This window comes from Lolium rigidum, chromosome 7, assembly GCF_022539505.1.
Source record: "Lolium rigidum isolate FL_2022 chromosome 7, APGP_CSIRO_Lrig_0.1, whole genome shotgun sequence".
Taxonomy (NCBI): Eukaryota; Viridiplantae; Streptophyta; class Magnoliopsida; order Poales; family Poaceae; genus Lolium; species Lolium rigidum.
Genome location: NC_061514.1, coordinates 217,896,008 through 217,918,955, shown reverse-complemented (window position 1 = coordinate 217,918,955; position 22,948 = coordinate 217,896,008). Strand labels below are relative to the sequence as shown.

At 48.1% G+C, this 22,948-nt stretch overlaps 1 long non-coding RNA gene across 1 annotated transcript in view; it reads right to left on the bottom strand.

Moving 5' to 3' along the window:
* Positions 1 to 16,371: 16,371 nt before the first annotated feature.
* The window catches only part of LOC124677725, a 7,683-nt gene continuing 1,106 nt past the window's right edge, over positions 16,372 to 22,948 (bottom strand). Inside the window, exon 3 of the long non-coding RNA XR_006994212.1 lies at positions 16,372 to 16,595. This is a non-coding gene — a long non-coding RNA (uncharacterized LOC124677725). The remainder of the gene's footprint in view (positions 16,596 to 22,948) is intronic.

Here is a 22,948-nt window from a genome sequence, read left to right as displayed (position 1 = left end):
AATAAGAAGAAAAAGGAAACGACGCCGCTCATTGGTGTATGGAAAAGGAGGTCCGTGTTTTGGGACTTGTCGTAGTGGAAAATTCTCGATACACCTCACTGCCTTGATGTCATGCATATTACAAAGAACGTGTGCGAGAGCTTGCTTGGCACTCTTCTCAACATGCCGGACCGGACCAAAGATGGGCCGAAAGCAAGACACGACCTGAAAGTTTTGGGCATCGGGGAAGAGCTTCGGATCCCGCCGGCCCAAGAGGGACGATCGGAGGAGGAGGCGGACGGCGGTCGAAGCGCAAAAGGATTAAGCAGCCGGACTATTACTCGTCCCCCTCCTGCTTCACTTTTAGTCCGGCCGAGGTCGATCAATTTTTCAATTGCCTTCTAGGAGTCGAGTGCCCTTCGGCTACTCCGGGCTAATAAGCGGATACATGGACCCCAAGAAACGAAACTTCAGCGGCATGAAGTCTCATGACTCGTCACGTGATGATGACGCAGATTCTTCCGGTTGCAATCCGAGGTATAATGGATGACCATGTCCGTGCAACGCTGATCGGGCTCGTAACTTCTTCGACGTCATAACTCGGAAGTCGATAAGCGTGAAGAAACTCGCAAGGCTCCGAGGAAGAGATCGTGGTGATCCTATGTGAGATGGAGATGTACTTCCCGCTCGCATTCTTTGACGTGATGGTCCATCTCGTTGGTCCATATCATGGATGATATCGTCGATCTAGGGCCGGCATTCTTACACAACATGATGCCGTTTGAAAGAATGAATGGGGTCATTAAAGGATACGTTCGTAACAGGTCACATCCGGATGGAAGCATCGTACAGGGCTGGCTCACCGAAGAGTGCATCTCTTTATGCACGAATTATCTAGACATCGAGGACCCTGTTGGTTTGCCTCAAAACAAGCACCTCTGCAGGTTCGAGGGAGTAGGCCACAAAAATGGAAGGAAGGAACTGCACGTGCACATGTCTGGTCGGAGTTCCGACTTTGACAGGGCCAACTTAGTAGCGCTACAACACATTGACTTGATCGATCCTTGGTTGAAAGAGCACAAAACCATGATAGAGAACAGTGGCAAGCCGATGATGACGGAAGCGGAAATATACGGAGAGCACAACTCCTCTTTCGCGCGCTGGTTCAAAGACCACATTGATGCTAATCCCCCACCAATGGATTCTGACAAGGATAAACTAGTATTGGCCTTGTCACATGGCCCCGCGCCCAACATCATGACTTACCAAGCATACGATATCAACGGGTACACATTCTACACGGAAGAAAAAGACAAGAACAGTGTTTACCGTAACTCGGGGGTAACGATGGATTCTCGGACGGGTGACGTAAAGACTAGATACTACGGAAAAATCGAGGAAATCCGGGAGCTTAGCTACGCTGGGGAGAAAGTGCCGATGTTCCGTATCGGATGGGCTAAGAGCGTCGAAAAGAAGACCGGTATTTCACCACCATGTTTCTACCCGAAGCCAACAAATCAAAGTCCACGAACGCCACCGCGCGGAATGAGCCATGGGTACTCGGCGAACACGTGCACCAATGCTTCTTCATAACCGACCCATCCGGGCCTAGCCGTGTTATCGTGAGGAGAGGCAAGAGGACCATCGTCGGAATGGATGGAGTCGCCAACGAGGAAGACTTCGAAGGACAAGTCGGAGACCCAATGATGGAAGAATCCGAGGACGAAGACACAACATACACCACAAGAAGAAGCATGACCACGCTACCGAGGTCAGGTCGACCCTTCAAAAGAAGAAGTCACGACACGGGGCTAAATTATTCAACGACGAGCAAGAAAAGCAAGAAGAAAGCGAAACACTCTTCTCAATCGATGATGTAAAAATTTATTTGCAATCTATAACTCATATTTTGTGTAATTCATAACTACTCATATGGTCATGGCCAATATTTTATGTATGACTAATTAATATTGTGTTGGTCAATATTTTGTGTATGTATATATAACTCATATATATATATCTTCATGTTTTTACATAACTCATGCATATTGCTTCATTATTATCTTGAAAAGATAAGAAATATAAAATACTACAGTATTTGGGGTAAAAGAAAAGAAACATACAATAAAGAGAAAAGAAATAAATAAACATGTCCCACAATACCATGCTAAACACATGTCCAGGTTACAGCTGTGCTAGCCTTATTGCCGGCGCACCAGGCTTATTAATTCGCCAGGGGTATACTTGTCCCCGGCGAACCAGGTATGTGGTGCGCCGGCAATAACCCTGGATCAGCTGTAATTAGGACTTAACGTTTTTTCCCCTTCTTCCTTCTCCCCACACAGCCACATCTCCAACCCCCACCGTCGATCGAGCGCCGCCGTTCTGTCGCCACCTCAAGTCCCCCTCTCGAGCGCCGCCGTTCTGCGCCCCGCCACCGCCCTCCACCATCCCCTCGACCATCCCCCACCACCTGCCCCGTACGCCGCCGCGGAAGACCCGTGGAGAAGGAGGTGCCGCGCGCCATTGGAGAAGAAGGTTGCCCGCGCGAGGGGACGTCGGCGCCGCCGTTGGAGAAGAAGGAGCCGCGCGCCATTGGTGAGCTTCCCTCTCCCCTTCCCTCTCCCCTTCCCTCCCCCTTCCCTCTCTGTTTAGGGTTCTTCCTCATCTCCGGTGACCCAAGCCGGTTAGGGTTCTTCCTCGTCTCCGGTTAATTGCTAGGGCTAAAATGCAAGAATGGCATCGATAAAATTTAATGCTTTTTCCATACCCTGGTTCAAATGCTAGCAGTATTGTTCTCTGGTTTTGGTTCTTTATGTTCATAGAAGAATGGCTGATATTGGAATAATGCATGATATTGTTGGTGCATAGAAGAATTTCTGGATAATCTTGTTGTTGCAGTCCATGCTATTATAAGTGGGTACAAGCTCTGTATGTTGTATGCTCTCTTGTTTGAAACTAAACCAATTTTAAAATGAACTTGATTTATGTTGAAAATGAACTTTATATATGTTGGTTTAGTTAATAAAATTTGCTAGCAGTACATGGTTCATTTAAATGAAATGAACACTAGTTGGCAGTAGCAAATGCTACTACTGGTTTAGCCATTCTTGATTCATGTTTATTAAATTTTTAGGGTTCATATATAGCAAGAATGCATTCTCTCGGTTCATTTAAATGCCTAATGAAATGCATTCTCCGGTTCATGCTAATAACAAGAATGAAATGCCGATATACAAAATGAATTGCTGCCACTCGTAGGTGTTGCATGCTCATGCTAATAATATGAATGAAATGCAAAATTGCTTGCTCATGCTCATGCTCCTAACAAGAATGAAATGCAAAAATGCTGCCATAAAAAATGCTCAATTGTTTAGTTCAAAATGCTCATGCATGCTCACTGGTTGTAAATTAATTTGGTTCAAAATGAAAATGCATCATTACCTACTGCCAAAAAAAGAAAATGAAATTGATTTTGTTAATTGGCCAGTGCATGTACAAGGTGAAGGAATGTCACTTTAATTCCACTTTAATTCCACTTATAGCAGCAGTTGCTACTGCTGCTATATATGCGATAGTGGTTCTTCATTTAAATGCCTATCGCCAAGAATGCTAGCAGTAGCAAGTGTTAGGGTTAGGCATACATTTAAATGTTAGGGTTAGGGTTAGCCAAGAATGCTAGGGTTAGGGTTAGCCAAGTGTTAGGGTTAGCCAAGAATGCTAGCAGTAGTGGTTCTTCATTTAAATGCTACCAGTAGCAAGTGTTAGGGTTAGGCATACCTCACATTTATTCACTAGCAGTAGGTTTACTTTATTTAAAAAGAACAAGTGATATGTTCATTCTCTCGGTTCATTTAAAAAGAACAAGTGCTATGTTCATTCTCCGGTTTTAAATGGATGTCGTCAATCGATGTACACTCGTTAAACATAGCTGGTGCTACCGTAAGAACAAGTGCTATTTTAGGCTACCGTAAGTGCTATGAAATGATTTTGTGTCGAGAATTCAGTATGCATATAAAATGATTTTGTGTCTCTGGTTAAATGCATGCTACTGAATTTGTTCTCTGGTTTGAAAATGAAATGCATGCTACTGGCATGGTGCTGCTGATGTTAAGTGCATGACTATGTATATGAAATGATTAAGTGCATGTTGATGTATATGGTGCTGTGTATGCTGATGTATATGGTGATGTGCATGCTGATGCAATGGTGCTGCTCTCCTCACTAAATGATCAAGAATGAAATGGTGCTGAAGTATATGGTCTTCTTTTTGCATTTCTGTACATTTGCAGGGATTGAGTTGCTATTGAGTGCCGGAATGTCGATTCATTTCCGTTCCGGCAATTCTAGCACTCGGCATGACCAATTTTTAGCAAAGGTCATGCCGAATTTTTCCGTGAATTCTAACTCTTTTTCATCTTCTATTAGTGCAAGCCACCATGTCGTCTCAAGAAGAGTTAGAGGAGCACTACAATAGGCACTTCTTTAGGACGGAGGAGGATGCCGAGGCCGCCGGTGTTGGCGGCGACGAGGACCATGAGATGGAGGATGCCGCCGGGGGTAGTGCCGACGAGCCGAGCGGCAACGAGGCAAGCGCCGCCGCCGGGGGTAGTACCTACGAGCCTAGCGGCGATGAGGCAGCCGGCGCCGCCGGGGTGGCGGCGAGACAAGCGGCGACGATCCTAGCGGCGCCGCCGGGAGTAGTGGCACCGGGACAAGTGGAGCCAAGAGGCCGCGGAAGGCAAGGCGCCAAAACACGGTCGGCACCGGCAGAGACACGATCAAAGAGGTGGACCCCGCCGGTGGTTTGCCGGTGGAGCCTAAGGATGTTGCCAAGGGGTACGGCAACCAACCGGCATGTATCCTCCGAGAGGTCGTCAATCTCAACGAGACGGACCTCCGAGCTGAGAGCAAAGCGCCTTTGCGAGCCCAGCTCATTGCGAGGTTGCACGCACGATACAAGTTCCTAGGCGACTACGCCTCCAGTCATCAAACCAACAACATTGTGAACTCACAAGCCCTCCCGAAGTTCACCAAACACCTCGGAAGCTATAAGTACATGGTGCGGAAGCCGATTGCCGAGGGCAAAGGTTTCGAAGAGGTCCACTCCGCCTTTCCGCATGTCACCCGGGCGGACTTTGATGCTTTTGTGGCCAATGAAGAGCTACAAGCAACCAAGAATCGCAAGTTGTGGGGGAAGGAAATGCGGGAGCTTAACATCGGCAACCACAACCTTGGGAGCCGTGGGTACGAGGGAAAGGAGCCCTATTAGGCGAAGGAGGACGAGGCGTATGTAAATGCCGGCATTGAGAACCCCCGGCTCAAGTACAAGGACCCGCTTGAAAGAAGATTCATCAGGTCCCGGTACCATAAGAAGAAACTAACCGGGGAACTTGTCACGGACCCGAAGGTCGTAACCGACATAATTTGGTTCACGAACGACCGGAAGGTCCCGGCGTTGGAGAAAAAACTGGTAAGCAATTTACCGGTTTAATTAGATCAAGTATCGTTCATATAATAGTAGCAACATTTCTAAATGGTTCGCGTTTCTTCCGCAGGAAGAAGAAAGACAAAGACTTTCTCAATGTGACGAAGGCTCCTCCTCCCGAGCGTCGACGGGCAGGGTAGCTCGGGACAAGCCTCTCGTACGGGCGCTAAACATCGTTAATGAGCATTCACCGACGAGAAGGCCGCATAGAGGCCGTGTGGCTGGCGCCGGTACAGGCTACAAGCATGGTCACTACGGCTTGTCGTCCGTGGCCGATAAAAATGCGCGCGAGTGAGAGGAAGCAGCGGGAGGCGGAGGAAATGAGGGACTCAATCCTAGCCCAAGTCCAAGCTGGTTTGGTACCGCAACTGGTACCGCAACTCAAAGCTACGCTCGTACCTGAAGTCAAAGCTGAAGTCGCCGCTTCAGTCCAAGCAGATTTCGACGCTCTACACGCGTGGTATGAGGGTGGCAAACAAGGCCCCCCCCCCCCGAAAATGCAAGTGGTTAGCTTCGACGGCAGCAACTCGATGGTGCCGCCGTCCGCCGGCAATGACAATGTTATAATGGAGACTCCTCCGGCCGCCGGCAATGTCGCCGGTGCTAGGGATTCACCGTCGATGCCGGGTAGCAGCCCCTCCGTCACTTGCACGCCCGCCGCCGCATGTGCTGGCCCGTCGACATTAGCCGAGCTCAACGCCCTCACGGTAATTAACTAATGTGTACATCAAGTTAATATATTAGTTTCGTCATCCTTGCCCTCTCTCTAACGCCATACACATGTTCTCGCAGGCGCTCTCGACGCCATGCACCTTCTTGATGAGAGTAAACGACGAACTCAAAGACGTCGCGAGGGGGTCCATCATTCGGCCCCTGGATAAGAAGTGGCACACACGAGATATGGCGGATGACGTTTACCGGGTTGAAGTGGATCGGGCGTTACCGGACTATGAGGATTTGTTTTCTCCTAATCAACCGCATGGTGCCGATGACGATAGCCCGTTGAATCTGGCCTCACTGAAGGGTTGGGTACTGCTATGGCCGAAGACCCTAATTCGGATCAACACCTACTCGGGGTCGACGGCAAGCAAAGACAAGCACCTTGCGGCGCCACATGTCGCCGTCCCTCCACGACAGCCCGGCCGGCGCCCGTGGTCATCGCCCCACCGTAACGGCCAGCTGCGCCGGAGGTCGGCGCCCCACCACAACAGCCAGCCTGCGCCGGAGGCCGAGGAATATGAACGTGACAACTTCCAATGGGATATTCCTACGTCTTCACAAGTTGTCCATGAGGATGCGCCGGGCTTGAAATATGTGTGCTCCAAGAAGCTGTTCGATTCTCAAGAAACGGTCGATGAGGAGGAAAATCCTAAGGAGGTCGCCACCGCCGCCGTCAAAAATATGTTGAGCCCAAACACACTCCGTGCTACGGCCACTACGGCGATGGATGGTCCAAGCACTACAACCCAAGAAGAGGAAGAGGGCAAATAAGAAGGACGCCCAAGACAAGGCGGCGGCGGCCAAATCCAAGGACAAGGTCCCACTCCTTGACAAGTTGCCAAACAATTGGCGACCTCTCGCATCACTTGGGTCAACCGATGCTCGCCGGAGCATGTCGTGAAGAAACTCACCCCGGATATGAGGAGCTTGCATGAGACTGTCTTGCATGTGGAGAACCTTCTTCTCAAATCAAAAGATCCCGGTTACCCTCTCTTCGTGGCGAAGGTGCCAACCGGCATGAACTTCGTCGAGAAGTACCCCGCGGACTTGTGCTTCATCCGGTTCAACGACATCTTCAGCATCTATCGCATGCAAGCGCTCCACTTTAGTGTGGTTCGCCTAGTTGCTCTTAGCTTGTCTCGCCTGCATTGTTAAGGAGGGGACGCCGACCATCGCGATAATGGACCCCTTCTATATGCGGGAGAGCATCATCCGCAACCCCGGGGATCGCGCGATTGCCACCCAGGCAGGTCGAGGATTTCATGTCGGCGAACATTAAGAAGGGCGCCATTCTCATCCCTTACTTCCCCGAGTAAGTAATCACTCGCTAGTCCCCCATCACCATTCTATCCTATATCTCCATTTGCATTTCCAAAGGTTAATCCGTGTGTTTTCCGCAGAGACAAGTTCCGCACCCTCATCATCGTGCACCCGCAACACTCGCATGCGATCTATCTCGACTCGGGTAGGGACCGCAAGAAAGACTACTCCCACATCGGGGCCCTTCTCAATGATGCTCTCACCGGCTTCGCCAACAAGGCAGGCCCCCTCAAAGTAGAGAGGAAATCCCGAGGAGGCTTGGTCTTAACCCACACAACCAACTTCCCCGCCTCGAGCAAGCCGACGCCCGACAATGGGATGGACGCGTGGTACGCCATCCTTCGGATGCGGGAGTACATAAAGTACGCAGATGACATGTTGCTGCCGGAGAATCTCGAAACAGGTTTGCAAACATGGCGGATGTCCCCGATAGAGAGATTAGAAAGAACCGGGGTCGCATCCAGCAGTTCATTTGCACGATAATCCCGCAGGATGTCAACAATAGGTCCGGCGAGTTCTTCTACGGCTATGGTCTACCACCTAATGACGAGATAGACCTCCGCTTGGAGATGTCGCGTGATGAGAGGCCGTTCAACTCGCTTGAGGGCTGCCGTCCATTCCCCCTAGGCGTACAACCCGATCCTACGACGGGAACACTTGCTAAAGCTTGAACGATATGTCCTTGAACTTCCGTACTGTAATAATTGCTATATATTCCCATAGAATCGACTAGTTGCTTTTATTTAGTTGTATGAATGTGCATGTGAACATGTGTCCGTAGTTTCATTTACTTTGCTATATATTTCAAGATTATGGCGTACATAGCTTAATAATTATTTGCATTTACTCGACCACTACTTGCCTCGTATTTGGAGTTCGCCGATGATTAGAATGTTCGGTCAATCGTACACTCGGGGGTGGAGCCGATGAGCCTTGGTGCGACGGCCACAAGTATCAATCTATTGTGCATCCTACCTAGCCTCACCGACTCCATCCCCGGATGTTAATATTTGTTTCGACCGACAAAGTATGAGGCACGCTATTTAATTCGTACTACTTGTCTTCTATTTGAGTTCGCACTTCTTAATTGCATTGGCCGATGATTAAAATGTTCGGTCACTTGTACACTCCGGGTGGGGCCGGTGAGGCTTGGTGTGATGGCCACAAATATCAATCTATTGTGCATCCTACCTAGCCTCACCGACCCCATCCCTGTATGTTATTATTTATTTCGACCAACAAAGTATGAGGCACATGCTATTTAGTTCATACTACTTGTCTCTTATTTGAGTTGGCACTTGTTCATTGCATTGGTACTAACGTTTTACTTGTCTTGTGAATGGAGATGCCGACGACATATGTCGTGTACAAGGGGAGGGTTCCTGGAGTCTACGACGATCGGGAGGACTGTCGGAGACAGGTGCACCGCTTCAGCGGCAACAGCTACAAGGGATACCCCACTAGGGTGGAGGTGGAAGGAAGATACGCCCGTTATCTAGCGGGAGAGATGAGGGACATGAGGAGGAACCGGATGAAGACCATGGCCTTCGTGATGATGGTCATCATGACCATGTTGGTCATGTTCTATGTGATTCTAGTTTAGGTTAGGACCTACATTGTGAGGTGTATGACGATACTTGTGACGACTATGTACCAAGACTTCTAACTTTGTGAAACTTCGTCGTTCGGTGTTGCATATGCACATGTGTTGTATGAATCAACACATTCCGAAACAAGACTTGCGTATTTGTGTACCGATACCGAAATGAAACTTGGCTCTCTATGTGCTTCTCATATTGCATGTAATACTCGTATAAATATGAACTGCGTTGTAAATATATACTGCTGTCAAATATGTATTGTAATATGCTGGAAAAAAGCTGGAAAAAGAATTTTCGAATTAATTGCCGGCGCACCTAAATGACATACTGCCGGCGCACGTGGCATGCGCCGATGCTTGGAAGCACTATCGCCGGCGCACCTGATTGTGCGCCGGTGGAATATATCTTTGCCGGCGAAGCTTGGGTGGTGCGCCGGCAGTAGCTGACATATCGCCGGCGCGCTGCCTGGTGCGCCGGCAGTGTCAATTTATCACCGGCGCGTTCGCACCGGCGGGCTCGTGGTGCGCCGGCAATGGGCGTTTTAGGTGCGCCGGTAATGGGCCTTTTCCTAGTAGTGCAAGGGTGGTGAGGAGCGAGTTCACCTTATCATGTAGCGAGCCCGAGTCATTGGTCCACTTGGGGGACTTGTTGGTCTTGGTGTGGAGGTGTCCGAAGGCCACCCCGCATCATACTCTCATCATTTTAGATGAGCCAATGTGTCCTTCAAGACTAACTATTCTTACTCTAGATTAGTATGTTCATAGACTTTGAGATCGGCAGATGTTAGAATACGTGTTTGATTATTTGTAGGTCATACATGTTTCAGGACCAGCTCAAAAGCTTTAACTACCATATTCCATGTTCAAATATGTTGCTCAGAATGATGGCAAGGAAATGATGGATTTTGATAATTGCATTATATTGATAGTTGGTGAAAGACTAGCTTAGTTGTGTTGCTGCACATAATTTGTTTATTGACTTACAGGGTAATTGCTTACTGTTATTTATTAAAAGAGGCTGCCATTTATGTAGTCCTTCCCATATCCATGATGGCTGGAAGAATTAATTATTATGGGATTTGGTACATTGCTAGCCTTATATTCATCAGTCGCTTGTAACCAGGTTATTGCTTATTTTTCTTCGCTTCTTGTTATTAGAAATAAAATCATTTTTTGTGTCTTATAAGTGCTTGCCTCCCTCGTACAGAGCATTTGTTGCTTCTCTGCAATGTATCTCAATTCCAACTGATTGGAAAGCAGCTAGACAAGATCTAAAGTGAAGGCATGCTATGATGAAGGATCTGGATGCTTTGAGGAACAGTTGGCAACTTGCATCAATAAGCAGCTAGACAAGATCCAAAGTGAAATCTACAACTCTATCGCTCAAGGGCTCAGATGCTCAATCGAAACAGTTGGCAACTTGCATCAATAAAGTCCTACAAATTTCTTCACGACCATTTCGGTCAACATCTTTTGGGGCTGTAAACAAAGCATTGCGAAGAAAAGAATACCATTACACTAGCACCAGAATTTTATGCTTCTGGTGGTTGAGGATCTGCTTAGCCCTTTCTCTACGTTTCATCAGCAAACATCAAAGACTATAGAACTATTATTTGGACCGATAAACAAGAAGTATTCCTTTGATTATTATTGTGTTTACAGCATCCACTTTTTGTGAAACCACAATAGATTCAGAGGAAGGAAAGATTCTAGCAGTGCAAGTGATGGAGAGCTCATGTAAAAAAAAGTGATGAAGAAGAGCTACCGCACATGTGTTGGATTGAAACCGTAAGATTAGCAATGTTTACATATTCCTCACAAAGCTACAACCTAACATAGTCAGTTGTTATTTCATATATCCCTATTTGATTCATGATATCACGTATTATACAATCATGTATAAATCATCTAATATCTACTATATTGTAAAATTGTGCTTCATTACTGTAACCTTTTATCAAAATCTTTTATATATGCTTGCTTGCTGTTAGACGGGCAAGCGCGCGGCAAGCCGCGCTTTCCTATCTAGTTTAAAAGTAGATTTGGATGTGCCTCTTGGTGCACGATTCTCCGTGGAGCTCGTGCCCATGTTTATTCTTATAAAACTAGTCATAGTGGGGAGCATCATGTTACTACTATATGATACTATCTTCATACTGGGTTGTTATATATATATGTGGTATCATGCATACTATATTTATTAGATTGTAGATTCATCTTTTCTTGAGAAGTGTGATGTTATGATAACATAGCTAGTTACCACCTCACTCTTTTTTTCATTTATTGTCATATCATGTCACCAAAATGCTTTGGGGTGTCGGATGTACTATCTATGTTGCTCCCACTATGAGTAGTCTAACGACGATAAAAATAGTTGCTAATATAAATAGACATATTGATTGTGATACAAGCGGGAGATGGGACAAGAAGATGTACTTGTTATAGGGCAGAGTATCCCTTGTCGCCGTCATCGGCCGCGTCATCCTCCTAGCCTCAAACATTTCATTGTGCATATTAAATCAATATCAATTTTATTATAAGTTTGTACATATATTTTGAAGTAAGAAATATTGCAACGCAATCAAAAGCACACTTGTCAGATTAACAATGAAGAACTTGGCTGGAAAGTAAGAATACAATAATATTAAATGTGTGCAAGCAAGTACGTAAGCAGCTAGAAGTTAAAAATGGGACACCCCGTGTGGTGATTCTTGCAACGGCATTGCAACCTATCTCATCACCGTAGGAGGCATCCACTTTGCATCCCGCACACCTTACAAACTCTTGCATAGGCTCCCGTGCTTGGTAGAAGATTGAGATGTGCACCCCACAACCATAAACTGACATTATCGCCGCAGACACCAAACCATCACCATATCAGGAAACATAATGAATAACTGTAAATTGCAAGATAATCAACAAAGACATCACTTATCTCAAAGACCCTCCCCGCACTTGACTGTGAAACACTGTAAAACACTGATGTAAAGTCATGAGGAGTGGGTATAAGAATGATAGTTAATTGCATATGTAGGGGACCAAATCAATATTAATTTGGTGGAGTTCCATCTCAAACTCATAACGCACAGAGGACGTTGAATACCCAACTGTAATAAAATGAATGTGCTTGAATAACAAATTCATGAGACTACCTTTGCATCCACAATACACTCCTTTTGAATGGATGTATTTTAAATTACAAATAGTGCAATCACCATTAGAATATTTATGGCCCTATACATTTGGTTTCTCAATCAACTTGAAGATAACTATTCCTGGTACTATCCTATGTACTGCACAACTCCTTGGCTATGTTCTTTTTTTAGGAATAATTTTTTAGGGAAGTAAGGCATTAGGATTTGAATCTTGACAACCAATAACAAAAGGTCCATCCAGATCATGTTTGTTGACCGCATCTTCAGCTTTCTGAACTGCGACAACACTAAATGGAGTATAAATAAACACACTATCAATTCAGTCACATCCCAAAAATTTCTAAATTTTGGAATATAAAACAAAAATAAGTTTTAGTGCTTGATTGTTGAACTTGATTGAAAATTCATAAAGAATTAAAACTTTTTGCAGTGATTAAAAGTAAATTCCAAAATGGTGATTCCAAAGACTTTTGTTTTCAAAGTATTTTCAAACCAAACCTATTTCTATGTTTATGGTTTTGAAATCATATAAGATTTTATTTCGAGACAAAAGGCCCAAACCTTATTTTGATATATCAATGCTTAAGTAGCCATATAAAGTGTTATATGCATAATAATATTTTTGTAGTTTGGTTTTGACCAATATTACTTTTATAAAGTTATTTTAATCGTTTCGACTTCAATATCAAATCCATGTTGAAATAAAAGTTGCGAGAGGTTTCAGTTTTGGTAAAATATTTTAATTGCTTGATTTCATAATATCCAAATAATGTTTCTAGTTTCACTAAAAATGGCTATAAAGCCAAGTGCACGAAATCTATTCTTGTATTTCCGTTTGAATAGCAAAATAATCGAACAATGTGCTAAAACAGTATTCAAGAACTTGCAAATTTATTTATGATAATTTGGAGCCTAAGTCATAATCTAGATTTTAGAACGAAAAAAAAATGTGAAACTTACCTCGATCAGGTGAAGCGACCAGGGAACCGACGAGCCAACCCAGCTAGCTCCCGCTAGCGTGCACGCTTGCGACTGTGCGACGTGCGACGCGAGCCATGCCGGCATCAGCACACGCAGCAGCGGGTCGCACACACCGTTTTTTTTCTGACAGGCGGGCCCCCCGTTAGCGCGCGTCAGCATCTTCTTCGTCCAGATTCATCGTGCGAAGACACCGCGGAAGGCTCATTTCCCCCCTTCCCCCTCTCGTGAGTCTACAGTAACTTGAGAGTCCCCTCTGTTTTGCCGGCTCCCCTCTCCCTCTCCTCCGGCGGCCTCGCCGGCCGGAGTGACTGGGGGAGGGGAGGCCGGCCCCCCTCTGTATATAGTAGCCTAGGAGTAGTTTTTGTTCCCTTCGTGGTGTCTGGCGATATGCCGTCGGACGGAGAGCTCCTGGCGTTTCCAAGCGGTGCTGGGCGGCCGGTGACGGAGATCTGGATGGTGGCAGCGGCGTGGTGCTGGTGTCCACTGTTCAGTTTTCTTCTTTCCCCGTCCAAGAATAAGCTTGAAGAAGCTGTCAAGGCCCTAGATCTTGGATTTGGGGCCATGGCTGCTGCTATCTGCAGATCTGCAGCGGCGGCCCGTGGTTGGTGCCTCCTGCTCGTTGCTCGCCGTGGTGGCGAGAACGGCAGCAAGGCCCTACCACGGATTTGTCTTCTCCTCGATCTGCGCCAGGGGAGTTTGCAAGCTTCTCGTCAGAGGACTTCCACGGCGCCTCTGTCGCCGTACCTAATGGCCGAAGGGCGGCCCCTCCACCCTTGGAGGTTCATCACGGCGCCACTGTCGCCGTACTCGTTGGCCGGAGGGCGGCCCCTCCATCCTGAGGCAACGACGCTCGTTCTTCGTCCTCAGGTCTTCCTCAACCTCCAATCATCTAGAAGGAGGCTCAAAAGCATCGTCGGAGTTAGCTCCCGCCTCCATGCCCCAAGTGGTTCTGTCCCCGGTGGCATGGAGGTTGACTCCGGCGACCTCGACGGCGGTGGATCTGGAGCTGGACTGGATCGCGTTTCTGTTTTACTCTTTAAGGTCCTTAGTGCAAAGTGCTTGGGTCGATTTGTAATTTTCTTTTTTCTCAGGACCCTTTCTGTAATTTGTACTGCCACCGCTGAAATGTAAACGAAGCTCTAGGTCCTTCGGGGCCTCTCCTGTTCAAAAAAAAAGAAGACACCGCGAAACTGCCGCGAGGCAGTGATAGTCGCCATCAAACCCCGTCGATTACTTCCTGTTTCCCCTTCGAGTTGAGCCTATAAAGAGCGCCCCAACCTCCTTGTTCTCCCCGTATCATTTCCCCAGTTCTCCGCCGCCAGGCTGTGCGAATCAGAGGTCGTCGTATCCCCATTGCCGATGAACTTGGGCGACGTTTCCGGTAAGACTAGGCTATTCCGCGTTTCCTTTTTTGTGTCTACTAGTACAAATGCCCGTGCGTTGCCACGGGTTCTCAAATTATATTTCTCAATACACATATATAATTTAAATATCATAGTACATGCCAGTGCGTTAACACGGACAAAAAAATGGATAAAAAACCACTGACTTGTCACATATTTAAAGTTAAAAGCCATTCTAAATTATACTAACTATTCTGAATTATACTTTTTTTGAGAAAACGCAAAGGACCGTCCTTTGCGTTTCATTGCATTGGAAAGATAGGAAATCGTTTACATCCTCCTAGGAGGCAGGTTACAGGTTAAGAAACCAGAAAAATCAGTGCACATCCCAACTGGGAGGAAGGACAACACGTAAACCCTGGGCACCGGCCCTAGCCCAAATGCATAGCTCCTCCTTGATGTTCTGCAGCAGTAGCGGCATGGAGGGCAGGGCTCCTTCGAAGATGCTAGCGTTTCTATGCTTCCAAACCATCCACGGGATGAGCAGGGCCATCGACGCCAAGCCTTTGCGAAGTGGCATTGGTGTTTCCTGACGAGCCCGGCGCCACCAATCCATCAGGGTGGGTTCATGTTCCGGAGCCCTGGTGGTCATCCTGAGCCAAGCAAGCACCTCGTGCCAAACCTGCCGGGCGAATATAAATTTAAATTAAGAACTCGAGATCACAGATTTAAATTAAGAGCCATTCTGAATTATACTAACCAGGAATATAAATTTAAATTAAGAACTCGAGATCACAAATTTAAATTAAGAGCCATTCTGAATTATACTAACCATAAATAAATATATAGTAGCAGTATATATACACTTCAAGTTGCAACCTAACCTTCGTACCATAAAATTAGTGATTCTTTCTATATTTCAACATATGTCAAAATACCACGGCTTGAAATACCTATTTTGTGTTGTGCACCACTCTGAGTCTCCGACTCTATTGCTTCCCTATTGTGTTTCATTTTCTACCCGCTGCGTAGCCGAGTGCCTTCTTAGCTTAGCCGAATCCAGAAGTATAGATTAAGACACATGGAAGTGCATTACAATAATATGGATAATGAAGGAACATTCTCCACTGCGTATTCAGCGGCTTTTTAATTTCAAGATTAGCCTCTGGCTTTGTGCTGAAAGAGAAAATATAATGGATGGAATAAGATTTACTTCTTCAAAATCTCTCTCCGATATGATTATTTTAGATGGCTCTTGTTCTGCATAGTACATTTTCTCAGATAAAAAAAGGAAAAGGAAAAAAGTCGTAATCCTCAAAACTGGTGTGTTTGACATATGATTAATCACAAGCATCACATTTTGAAAATCCAATGTAGAAGGTTTTAGCCTGTTTTCTAAAACAGACAGTGAATCGCATGCATCCCATATGCGTCCCGCGAGCGATTGCTGACTACACCAAGTATTTGTCTCTCCCTGGTTGTAGAGAAAGGGATTGCTGACTACACCAAGTGTTTGTCTTTCCCTGGTTGTAGAGAAGTGACCTCAATCTCCTTCCCCGACGTCTCAGAGTTTAGATTTTCCCAAGAGCCAGATCTGCTTTGTCACAGCCTCCATGTTTTTCTTCATCGTCCTTAATTCCTGGATATAGTGAATATAGTGATGTAGTCGATCAATAACTAATCGAAGAAATAGATGTTATCTTGGAAAACAACAAACACAGGAAGATATAATCGAACTGAAAGATCAATCTTCTCAGACACATGGCATGATAAAGTCGCGGAGGTCGGCGAGGCACCGGGGCTTGCTCCCAATTGGTTGGTGGTCGATTCACATCGAGGAACTCCCAAAAAAATTTACATGAATCATGTAAAACGGATTAGAGACCAGAGGAACTTGTGCAGATTCCTCTCCTCCTGCATCGCCTTAGCCGCCTTCTTCCTAGCCACAACCACCATGACCTGGTCCATGGCTTGAAAAATATTTCACTGGCCTGCTAATGTTACGAGGCCTGGAAAACAAGAAGTGCATCACTATGAACACACAATGTGTGTTGTGTGCACAAACAAAATTCCAGTGTAACCAAAGAGTAACCCAAAAAGCATATATAAGGTACCACCCTAAATCAATCGACTGGAGGATAAATGGTTTCTCTCCTATAAGCCATATTAAGATGCATTTAAAGAGAGCTCAAAGAGTACACAAATGAGCCATAAGTGTCCACACACTCTTTCAATTCAGAATAGGCAGTTCTTGAATAACTACTACAACCCGAGCATGAAGCACCAAACCGTGTGTTGACTGCCAAAACCCACCGGCGGGCAGCGGCCTTGTCAACACTGTAGAGCCGGGGGGAGCCTAGAGCTGCGGCTGGCTGAGACCCCTCCGAGCGACGGCCCGCAATGCTCTTCTGGTCACACGCGGCGTTGCGAAGTGCAAGGGCGTGCCACCTGACCTATACCTGGTCGGGAAGGTGATGAGGTTGCCTCGCTTAGTTTCTGCAGGGCATACATGTAAACGTTAAATACGAGCCTCGATCGGCTCTCAGGTTATCCTGTGAATCGGCTCAAAGAGCCGATCCACCCATGATCCGTACGGGGTGCACGAATACTTGGTGGTCCTGCTTGATCAATATGAAGCTAATGAGATCTACGACGATTTAGGGTTTTCACCGCATAACCGGATCATCCTACTCCAGGTTGGGCCTTGCGGCCACGCACGGTGCTCGTAAGCCGATCCTAAACAAGGCCAAAAAACCAACATGAAGTTGATCCTAGGAACATCCCGTTTAGGACTTGCGAACGCCACCCTACGTGCCACTGGATCCTCCCCCCCATTGTAAGGCCAAACTATTGCAGATATTAAACTAATCCTTGCAGAACAAGGAGCAATCGTAACGGATCAGATCTACTAAATAATGATCAAGCGGGGTGCCGCCCCCACACCTGAGATAGGCGTGAGGACGGCTAGATATGCAAGGGTTGCACTACGTAAGCATGCTTAAACGAAGAACAATGCTAACCCTAACACATCTAATGATAACTACGTTGCTCGCCATCAAAAGCGCTTCGAGTACGAGCAACGCATGAACAACGTGGGGCTTGTGCTGCCTAGATCGCAAGATGCGATCTAGGCAGCATGTCGCTACCTGATAGAAACCCTCGAGACGAAGGAGTTGGCGATGCGCCGAGATTGGTTTGTTTTTGGGGTTGAACGTGAGTTGTTGTTTATTCCATAAACCCTAGGTACATATTTATAGTCCAGGGGACTTTCTAATGCGAGCGTGCACCAAACCGTGCACGAGTAAGATTCTATCTCTAAACTAAGATACGATCTAATATGTTACAGATACACGGGCAATTGAGCCCAACTTGGTATAACAGGCCGATCTATGTATTCCTCCAAGTATATATATATCTTCAGACCATCTTGATCGCGGCCCACCTCTGACTTGGTCAAATTCTGGTGATAACACATGCCCCCCTGGTTTTGGAAATATCATTTCCAAAATCATCATGCTCTTCTCTCGTCGGGTCATGTCGTGGCATCACCGTTGCAGTATCTCTTGTCCTTCATATTTTGCAGTGAGGAGTCATGATGCCGATAATGAAGGCAGCGAGGATTAGTAACATGGCATCAGTGGTATGCAAACAATCGGCTCTCCTTGAACAATCGGCTCTTTAAAAAACCCTCTTTTAATACTGAAGAAGCGTTTCCAGCCAGCCGTTTTGCCGATAGTCGAAATCACACGATCTTTTTTTTTTAAAAAAGGAAACCGATGGCGCTGCATCGGTCTCTCTCATAAACACACCGGGTAACGTTGAGCTAGCCATCCTTCCAAACGGTAACCCGCGGTCTCCATCTGCAAAGACAGAGCCAGATCCCCAAATCGCCGCCTGAGCAGTTCCAATTCACCACCCCCTTCACAGATCTCGACCGTGCGGCTTCACATCTCTTCAACGCATCCCATGGCGGAATCAGCTAACACTGATACCACGGTCTCCGGACTGAAGGTAATCCTCAACCTCCTCTTGCCGTTTGGTTTTGACACGGGATTAATGCAAACACTTGAATTAATACCTCGCTCCGCCATTAATTTAGGTTTCAGACATTCTTCTGCCACATCCTTCTCTCGCAAATTCGATGTGCCTCGGCCCTCGTTCTTACGAGAGCCCTGCCCTGTTAATCTCATGCGAAGCTAACAGAATCCCCTTTGTGAGCCAAAACCTAGATCTGACTTCCTGGGCCGACCGCTGCGAGCCCGGCCCAATCCCCCGAAGGTTGGGTGGCATGGTACGATGAGGGTATCAAAGTCTCACTATGCCACTTGGGAAACCATAGGAATAGCCGATGCCCTGTCATTATCGCTGTCTCCTCTTGAGAAGAATGAGAACATCTTGAAAACCATCGGCTACTTCGGTCCGACGCACTTGAACTGTTTCATGTTTGGTCATGGTCCTATGACTCCGACCCTGCTGGATGTGGCCATGATCACGGGGCTAGACATTGCATCTCCCAGCCCTTCTGCATTCAAGCTGCCGAAGGTCCCCTTTACTCTCTCCTCCAAAAAAGAGTGTACCAGCTGGGGTGCCTATCTTAATCGTTATATGAAAACCAAAGGCCCGGTGACAGAGAGGGAGCACACAGCCTTCTTGAATTTCTGGTTGGAGCACTTCATATTCTGTGGTCCGTCACTTGCTCCTACCAAGAATTACCTCTCCCGGGCCTATGAACTCGCTAAAGGCACCCAACTTGGTCCGGGCAAGCTATTCCTTGGAGAGATTTATCGATCCCTTCAACCGATGTCCGTCAAACTGTTCACTCGCAAGACGAGTTAAAAGCGGCGGCCCCTGGTGGTTCATCCAACTGTGGGCCCAACTATACTTCCAAAGCCAAATCCCAGACTTCCCATCGCTAACCAACTGCACCTTTCCGGATGAAAATGGCAAGGAAATTCGATGCACCAGCTACGGCCAAGCCCTGTATGGTCTCCCGGGTAGCAGATTGATCCCCAAGGAAGCGACGGGGTGGTTTAAGATTTTCTTCCGGGGTTTAGACAACCCCCTGTTCCACCCTTATACTGAATCGGTGAATTTTGAAAACCCCGTCTCTTTCCGATTGGCCGACCTTGCCGATGACGCCGGCACACAGCACTTATACTCCCTCATGATTCGTCCTTGCTTTCTCCCTGTTGGCATGAGCACCTCGAACCGGATCATCAAGCCCGGTTATGAGTGTTATCAACCAGTAGTAGCGGCTCGGCAGCTTGGTCTCGGACAGGTGCCCCCACACTTCTTCCTACACCACCGACGGCAAGTAGAGCTGAACCGCCCGACATCCTCACCGCCCAAAGGTGTTATACCTTCTTTGATGCTCGGCCATACCAATCCCCCACGACCTCCATTTCTCCTTCACCACCGACGGCTTTGAAACTTGGTGGTCCATGTGGAAGACCCATGTCTTCGGGAGGGCACTAGGACCGCAGCTGAAGGAGCTTGACGCCGAATATGATCCCCCTGCCGACCAGGTACCGTCACTTAAGTATTTCTTATAACCGCCTTATGGTGACCGCCCGTGAACCGACTCTCTTCTCTTGGCAGCAACAAGATGGCCCCGCCCCTACACAAGCCGACGGCTCCCCTTTCGTCTTTCTTCCTCCGGCACCAGTGGTTCTCTTCTGCCAGAGCTCGCCTCCCTTGAAGAAAGTTATAATGCAGAGTCAGCCGATTTCACCGAAATCGGCTTCCAAGAGCAAAGCGTCTTCGGGGCCCGTTGCCCCCCGAGCCTCGACTCAAGCGAGGACGGCGGTGAGGAAGGTAGCGGTCAGGAAAACCCTGAAGCGTAAAGCTCCGGCCCAGGAAAGCTTGCGTGTAAGTTGGTTTAGACCCTGCAGGCGCTTGTCCATTTTTTCCAAAGAATTTGTTCGTGACGCACTTGCATCCTTTCCTACAGGCCTCCACTGATGGATCCTCCAGTGGAGCCGAAGAAACCAGCCAGGGAGAATCGAGCTCAGGTGATTCCGAGAGGTCCACTACCCGGAGTCAGACGGCTTCGCCAGCGCCGGCTTCCAAGAAAAGGTCGATCACCGGAACCCCTACTCCTCAGGCCCCGACCAGATCAGGGTTACGTACGAAGCACCGCTGTGTCAAGAGGGCTCGCAAGAACCCACCAACCTCTCCATCAAGCCAGGAGGTCTCAAATGTAATTATCTCCGTGGTCATGCTTTCATGTTGTCCCGTTATCACTTGGATCGGCTAATCACTTCCTCTTGTAGGCCGCCGAAACGTCTAGCGGGGATGTTGAGGAGGTACCGAGGCCGTCCGCTACCCTGGAGCTAGCTGCCCCGACGCCAGCGGCTGCACGAGCGGTTGATCCAACCGAGCCCCCAGAAAAGCCGATCGTTACTGCGTCGGCTGCTCCTTCTCCCTTGGGGGAGGTATGTCTTTCATCTTTGGCTCCACCAGTTCCTTGTTACCTGTTAAACTCACTGTGCTTGCCTTATCAGGGTTGTGATCTCTCGAGCTTGCTTTCGTTCGACCCAGCATCCATCGATCCCGTTCCTTCCAAGGCAAGTGGGGAGCCGGATATCAGTACGGTCCGTGGCCAGCTCCAGCGCCTCAAGGACTTGCTCTCTACCTCTATTGAGGCTCGATTGAGAATTCCGAGGAAGTCAAAGGCATCCTCGAGGATATCCATCCTCATGTCCCTATGACCCTGCAAGTGAAGCTTTGGCCCGCTGTCACCCTGTCGGTTTTAAGTCACGGGTGCAATCGGCTCGCCAAAGGATTACTCTTCGCCACTCCCAACTTCCGCTGAGAGCCGACATTGCCGAGAAGTGCCGACGGCTCAATGAGAAGAAGGCTGCTCTGGACGCCAAGACGGATACTTTCGGTCTTGCGCAAGGAGCTGGAGGACCTTGAAGAGAGGGTAAGGGTGACCAAACGGCTCATCCAAGACAAGGAGGCCCTTGTTGCCCGCTCTGAAGAAGAAGCAAAAGGTCTCACGGCCGATCCGAAGACCGATCTGGCTGAAATCCGTTCCCTGAGCAATCAGTTGGTGACGGGCAAAGACGCAGATGACGAGGCTGAGATCGCTGAGGCGGAACGCATCCGTGTTGATGCCATCATCGCCCTTGGTGTGCTTCTTCAGTAGGGCCTTCATAGACAGATGATTCTGCTTCTCAGTAGGGCCTTGGTGTGTTGACCATTTTTTTTTTTTTCGGCCGATTCTCCACCGGCTAACATTTACCATCTGTCTGGTGTGGTGACCATATGCCTCCCTCGAGCCGAATCTGTCTGGTAACTACGGATATCGGCTTTGCGTGTACTCGCACGTCAGCTCCGTTGGGATTCGTGTAGCCGACGTGGTCGCTGTTCGTTAGATCGTTGTTGGACCCAAGCAAACCGTGTGGTGAACATAATCTTCGCCGGCTCGCTGGGTCAACGCCCTCTTATGAAGGTATCGTAGTTCCCCTCGTGTAAATCTAGAGCACTAGGCTACGTCGGGAGGACGAGCAATGCGTTTCGCATCAGCCGAAGTCTCGCCATCGGCTTTCCTCTGCTGGCGGTCGGGATCGGGATGGCAACTCTCCTTGATGAGTCCCGAGAGCTGGTCCCGACGGCGAGTACCGGTGGCTCATGATCTCCTCGGATCACGCGCGAGCGACACGCTCCAGCACGTTGACCAAGTTCTCGAGTGGCGGTGTAGCGAGTGAGCCACCGGGTAGTTGATCTCCTGCCGCGGACCCCCGGTGCGTTCCTCCGACGAGGTAGAGAGGTCTATCCCATCGAGTGCACCTTCGGTGAGAACCCCTTCCATCCGATGCCACCGAACGGGTTCTCCGAAAAGAGCCGATGAGGTCGGCTTCGAGGGTAGCCTTGATCTCGTTGTATTGCTTCTTGAGGTCGTCGGGCGGATCCTCGTAGGTGAGCGGCGTGCCGTCCGCCATCTCGGATGTAGATGGCGATGTGGTTGATGTAGACGATTGTCCCACCGGGCGTGCCGAGAATGTGTTGACTGCCAAAACCCACCGGCGGGCAGCGGCCTTGTCAACACCGTAGAGCCGGGGGAGCCTAGAGCTGCGGCTGGCCGAGACCCCTCCGAGCGACGGCCCGCAATGCTCTTCCGGTCACACGCGGCGTTGCGAAGTGCAAGGGCGTGCCACCCGACCTATACCCGGTCGGGAAGGTGATGAGGTTGCCTCGCTTAGTTTCCTGCAGGGCATACATGTAAACGTTAAATACGAGCCTCGATCGGCTCTCGGGTTATCCCGTGAATCGGCTCAAAGAGCCGATCCACCCATGATCCGTACGGGGTGCACGAATACTTGGTGGTCCTGCTTGATCAATATGAAGCTAATGAGAT